At 36.1% G+C, this 7,087-nt stretch overlaps 1 pseudogene; it reads right to left on the bottom strand.

Annotated features, from left to right (window-relative positions):
* Positions 1–271: 271 nt before the first annotated feature.
* The window catches only part of LOC102741226 (heat shock cognate 71 kDa protein pseudogene), a 53,720-nt pseudogene continuing 46,904 nt past the window's right edge, over positions 272–7,087 (bottom strand).

Below are 7,087 nucleotides of genomic sequence, written 5' to 3'. Positions count from 1 at the left end.
GAAGCAACCAACGGAGTCTCCCTCCCCCGCCGTCTATCTTCCCGAATATCGCCTCAGATTCACTTCTCTGCACGTCCTACCTTCCAGAAAGTGGTCGCTTTTCTGTTCAGAGAGTTGTTGCTATTCTTTTCTTTGATCTCCTGTTGAGTTCGTAGGTGTTCAGAATGATTTAATCCCTATCCAGCTGAATTCCTGGGACCAGAGGAAATCCAGGTCTCCTACTCCTCTGTCATCTTGCTCCTCCCCTCTCTACTACATCAAGAATGTCCAGTTTATTTACTATACCAGCTCAACTTTAAAACTGCCATGGAATTTGCTACAAATTTGGGTCCTTCAAATATTTTGTGTGGAACAATGCTAGACCTATTCTCAGGTTGGCTTAATCAACCTCTTCAATGGTGAGTAAAGAGGAAGCACCACCAGAGGGAGGAGCTCCACCACCAGGGAAGCCTCTAGGAATTCCTTCTGGCATGCCCTCTGCACTCTCGTACAGCTTGATAATGATGAGGTTGCAGACTTTCTCCAGCTCTTTTTGCTGATGTTCAAATTCTTCCTTCTCTGCAGTCTGGTTCTTATCAAGCCAGTTGATGATTTCATTGCACTTGTCAAGAATCTTCTGTTTGTCCTCAACATTGATTTTGCCTGAAGTTTTTCATCTTCAACAGTTACTTTCATGTTGAATGCATAAGATTCAAGTAAATTCTTGGAAGACACCTTGCCTTGCTGTTTCTCATCTTCAGCTTTGTTCTTCTCAGGTTCCTGGACCATGCACTCAATGTCTTCCTTGCTCAAGTGGCCCTTGTCATTAGTGATTGTAATCGTGTTCTCTTTTTCTGTGCTCTTATCCACAGCAGAGACATTGAGGATAACATTAGCTCAGTATCAAAAGTGACTTCAATCTGAGGAACTCCACAAGAGGCAGGAGGTATGCCTGTGAGTTTGAACTTGCCAAGTAGGTTGTTATCCTTGGTCATGGGATGCTCATCTTCATATACCTGAATAAGCACACCAGGCTGGTTGTCAGAGTAGGGAGTGAAGGTTTGTGTCTGTTTGGTAGGAATGGTAGTATTACCATTACCAGCTTGATGAGAACAGGCAGGACTCCTCCAGCAGTTTCAATGCTGTCTCCAGAAAGGATGGCTGCCTGGACAGCTGCATCATAAACAACAGCCTCATCAGTGTTGATGTTCTTATTCAGTTCTTTTCCATTGAAGAAATCTTGTAGAAGTTTCTGAATCTTGGGGATACGGGTAGAACCACCCATCAGATCAATATCATGGATCTGAGACTTGTCTAGCTTGGCATCCCGAAGGGCTTTTTCTACAGGGTCCAGGGTGCCACAGAACAGGTCAGCATTTAATTCTTCAAACTGCACATGAGTAATAGAGATATAGAAGTCGATTCCTTCATATAGAGAATCAATCTCAATACTGGTTTGGGTGCTGGAAGAAAGTGTACGCTCAGCACGTTCACAGCTTTTAAGGCTATTTTGTAGTTCCACACAAACTCTAGTATTTTTTTTTCTAGTTCTGTGAAAAATATTACTGGTATTTTAATAGGAATTGCATTGAATCTGTAGATTGCTTTGGCTAGTATGGACATTTTAGCAATATTGGTTTTTCTAATACATAGGTATGGGATGTCTTTCCGTTTGTGTCATCTTCAAGTGCATTCATCATTGTGTTATACTTTTTGGAGTACAGCTCATTCACTTCCTTTCTTAAGTTTATTCCTAGGTATTTATTTGTTTGTTAGTTTTTGAAAGTTTTTATTTAATTGCACTTAGTCAACATACAGTATAATATTACTTTCAGATGTACAATATGGAGATTCAGTACTTCCATACATCATCCAGGGCTCATCACAAGTGCACTCCTTAATCCCCATAACCTATTTAACCCATCCCCACACCCTCCTCCTCTGTGACAACCATTAGTTTGGTCTGTATATGTAAGAGTTGGTTTCTTGGTTTGCCTCTTTCTCTCTTTTTCCCTCTTTGCTCATTTGTTTTGTTTCTGAGATTCCATGTGTGAATGAAATTATATGGTATCTATCTTTCTCTGACTGATGTATTTCACTTAGAATTATGTATGCTAGCTCCATCCATGTCAACTCAAATAGAAAGATTTCATTTTTTATAGCTGAGTAATATTCCATTGTATCTATATACACCACTTTTTTTTTTTTTTTGTCCATTCATCAGTCGATGGACATTTGGCCTGTTTTCATAATTTGACTATTGTAGTTAACACTGATATAAACATCACGGTGCATATATCCCTTTGAATTAGTATTTTTGTATTCTTTGGGTAAATACATGGTAATCCAGCAATTGCTGGATTGGAGGGTAGAACAATTTTTAACTTATACTCTTTTCCACACTGGCTGTACCAGTTTGCATTCTCCTAACAGTGCAAAAGGGTTTCCATTTCTGCACATCCTCACCAACACCTGTTGTTTCTTGTATTATTGATTTTAGCCATTCTGATAGGTGTGATGTGAGATCTCATTGTAGTTTTGATTTGTATTTCCCTGATGATGAGTGATGCTGAGCTTTTTTTCATGTGTTTGTTGGCCATCTTTATATCTTCTTTGGAGAAATGTTTATTCACATTTTCTGCCCACTTTTAATTGAATTATTTGTTTTCAGTGTTTAGTTTTATAAGTTCTTTATATATTTTGGATACTAACCCTTTATCAGATATGCCATTGGCAAATATCTTCTCCCATTCCATAGGTCGCCTTTTAGTTTTGTTGACAGTTTTCTTTGCTGTGCAGAAGCTTTTTATTTTGATGTTGTCCTATGAATTTATATTTGTTTTTGTTTCCTCAAGGGGTATTTCTAGAAGGAAGTTGCTGCTGCCTGTGTCAGAGAAGATACTGCACGTGTATCTTCTAAACATGATATCTGAAACCATAAAAATCCCAGAAGAAAACTTAGGTAGTAATTTATTTGACATCAGCCATAGAAATATTTTTCTAGATATGTTTCCCCTGGCAAGGGTAACAAAAGCTAAAGTTAATTGGGGTACTTGGGTGGCTCAGTTGGTTGTGTCCAACTCTTGATTTCAGCTCATGTCATGATCTCAGGGTTGTGAGATTGAGCCCCAAGTCAGGCTCTGCACTCAGTGGGGAGTCTGCTTGAGATTCTTTCTCTCCCTCTCCCTCTGCCCTTCCCCCAATCTCTCTCTTTCTCTCTCTCTAAAATAATAAATATTTTGTTTTAAAAAAGCAAAAATTAATTATTGGGACTACACTAAAATAAATAGCTTTTGCACAGTGAAGGAAACTATAAACAAAAAGGAAAGCAATCTAGTGAATGGAAGAATGCCTTTGCAAATGATGTATCAGGTAAGTGGTTAATATTCAAAATAGATAAAGAACGTATACAACCCAACACCTAATATAATAATAATAATAATAATAATAATAATAATAATAACTCAATTAAAAAGGGGCAAAGGACCTGAATAGATATTTTCCAGGGGACATACAGATGGCCAAAAGACACATGAAAAAGTGCTCAACATTACTAATCATCAGGAAAATGCAAGTTAAAATTACAATGAGGTATCATTTATACCTGTTAGAATGGATAAAATAAAAAACACAAAAAATAGCAAGTGTTGGCAAGGATATGGAGTAAAAGGAACCATTGAACACTATTGGTAAATTGGTGCAGATTGCAAATTGGTGCAGTTACTGTGGAAAACAGTATGGAGGTTCCTCAAAAAATTAAAAATGGAAATATCATATGATCTAGTAATTCCACTAGGGGGTATTTACACATAGAAAACAAAAATACTAATTCAAAAAAATATATGAGTCCATATGTTTATTGCAGCATTACTTACACTAACCCAGATATGGATGTGCCCCAAGTGTCCATGCAGAGATGAATGGATACACACACAATGGAGTATTAGTTAGACAAAAGAGTAGTATCTTGCCATTTGCAACAATATGGACAACCTTGAGAATACAATGCTAAGTTAAATAAGTCAGTAAGAGAAAGATAATTACCATTATTATTTCACTCCTATGTATTATTTTAGAAAAAAACAAACATACAAAGAGAAAAAAGAGACAAGTCAAGAAACACAATCTTGAATACATAAAAGAAACTGGTGGTTACCAGAAGGAAGATGGGTGAGGGGATGAGTGACTAGGTGAAGAGGTAAGAGTATGCTTATCATGCATGATGAGCATCGAGTAATGTATAGAATTGTTGAATCACTATATTGTACACCTGAAAAATATAACACTGTATTTTAATTATATTTAAATTAAAAATATAAATAAATAAAATTAAAAGAAAAACTGAACATACCAGAAAAAAAGAGAGAAACAGAAAAGAGACTTAATTAGAACAAATAGGAAGGGAGATGAGGGAGATTAGATAAAGGGGATTAAGAGCAACTAATTAATCATTGAACACTACATCAAAAACTAATGATGTACTATATGCTGGCTAACTGAACATAATAAAAAAAAAGAGTACACTTATGTTGATAAGCTCTGAATAATGTATGGAATTTTTGAATCATTATATTGTATACCTGAAACTATTGTAACACTATATGTTAATTATACTTCAGTAAAAAAATAAATCCTTTAACAATATCTCAGGTATAAAATGGACTTAAATAAATGGACAATGTTAGTGTCACCTGTTCAATTGGCCAATGAGGGTTTTTTTTCCCTAAATATTGTTTATTTGCTTGCTGTAAGAATCTTTTGAAGCTGTTGTTGGAGTCATTTTGTTGTTTTTTTTTGTTTTGTTTTGTTTTTTTAGAATCTTCTGTATACCAACCAAAGAATGCATTCTATTGTCTCTGAAAAGTTTGAAATTCTCTCTTTCAAGTACTTAAGCTGTATCTATCTAAATCAATGTTTACCCAAAGTGGCCACTAAAATTTCAAACATTCTCTCATTTCCCAAAAATGTGTAAGATCCTGATCCTTAGACCAGGTGGAACACATAATTTCCTTTAGATTCCCTAAGATGTCTTACTATGAGTGACCCCGTTTTTTTTTTTTTTTAAGATTTTATTTATTTGAGAGAGAGAGCAGGAGTGAAAGAGAGAGAGCAGGAGTGAGAGAGAGAGAGAGCACAGGCAGGGGGAAGGGGAGGGGCAGAGAGAGAGAGAGAAGGAGACACCCTGCTGAGCAGGGAGCCTGATGCAGGGCTCAATCCCAGGACCCCAGGGTCATAACCTGAGCTGAAGGCAGATGCTTAACTGACTCAGCCACCCAGGTGACCCCGACCCTGTTTTTTTTTTTTTTGACAGTTGTCCCCAAACACAGGGAATCATATGTTCCCCCTCTTTTGAACAGAATAGGATGACTTACCAAGAAACTTCAACAAACAGAATATATGTATGCACAATCAAATCAGAGAGCCCAAATGCAAAGAGAGTTGAGCTCAGATCCAAGAAAGTTACACTCAAATTCCAGATTTTGTGAGAAAGCAGTGATCTCAATGGGCTCTGTGGCTACCAGCACCTGTTTTCTCCCTGCCTTTGGAGTCATCAATGGTCTATTTTGGATCTCACTTCTGATGCCATAAAATGCCAAAAGATCAGAGATAACTGAAATAAAACTAATTAACCACCAAGGTAGTGATCAGTAAATATTTATTTTGCACACATCAAAAAAATATTTGCAAACTGGGAGCTCTCAAATGAAAACAGAATAAGGTTCGGGGATATATTGTTATAAAGAATCTTATATAGTGAGAAAGCAGTGACTTTTTGGTTACATTATAAGTTTCTTAAATAACAAAAGATTGGTCAGTGGTTACCTCTTATCAAGCTTGGGAAACAGTTCAAGTTTTGCTTATTATTTCCAGAGGCATAAACAAGAAATGACCCAGGTCAAGTTAATTTTACAAAATAAACTAAAATAAGCTTTGTTTGTATAACAGGTTTTGTCTGCTCAGGGAATTTTTAAAGTTGGTTTCCATTTGCTTCTTATTTTAACAGCTTATTGGACCACATGGTATTTTTTTTTCTTTTTGCACATAACACACAGTGTTATATCATTTGCAGGTGTACAACTTAGTGATTTGACAAGTTTATACATTATGTTATGTTCACCATAAGTATAGCTACCATCTGTCCTGCTACATCGTTATTAAAATATTATTGACTAAATTCCTTATGCTCTACTTTTTGTTCCCATGACTTACTCATTCCATAACTAGAGGCCTTTATCTCCCTCTCCCCTTTACCCATATTGCCTGACTTATTTCACATAGCATACTTCCCTCTAGGTCCATCCATGTAGCCTCAAATGACACAGTCACATCCTTTTTTATGGGTGTGCAATATTCCATCGTGTGTATATGTGTGTGTGTGTGTGTAAATGTATATTTTCCATATCCATTTCTCTATTGATGGACACTTAATTTGTTTCCATGTCTTGGTTATTGTAAATAATGCTGCAATAAACATAAAGGTATTTACATTTTTGAGTATTTTCATTTTCCTTGGTTAAACCCCCAAAAGTGGAATTATTGGATCATATGGTATTCTATGGTATTCTTATTTTTAATTTTTTGAAGAACCTCTATATTATTTTCCACAGTGACTGTACTAATTTACATTCCCACCAACAGTGTACAAGGGTACTTTTTTCTCCACATCATCTCCAACACTTATTTCTTGCCCTTCTCTTCTTGATTTTAGCCATTCTTACAGGTGTGAGGTGATTTTGGTTTTGATTTGCATTGTGGTTTTGATTTGCATTTCCCTGATGATGAGAATTGTTGAGCATCTTTTCATGTGTCTATTGGCCATCTGTATATTTTCTTTGGAAAAATATCTATTCAGGTCCTCCACCCATTTTTTTAAAATTTAAATTCAATTAGCCAAGGTATTTTGATATAATGTTCAATGATTCATTAATTCAGTATAACACCCACCTCCACCCATTTTTTAATTTAATTTTTTTTTAGTGTTGAACTTGAGATCATGACCTGAGCTGAAATCAAGTCTGATGCTTAAGTGACTGAGCCACTCAGGTGCCCCTGGTGTTGAGTTGTATAGTTTCTTTATATATTCTAGATATTAACCCCTTATTGGATA

The sequence above is a fragment of the Leptonychotes weddellii genome, chromosome X, assembly GCF_054177405.1.
Source record: "Leptonychotes weddellii isolate Sample4059 chromosome X, ASM5417740v2, whole genome shotgun sequence".
Taxonomy (NCBI): domain Eukaryota; kingdom Metazoa; phylum Chordata; class Mammalia; order Carnivora; family Phocidae; genus Leptonychotes; species Leptonychotes weddellii.
This window is presented reverse-complemented; position numbering and strand designations above follow the sequence as displayed.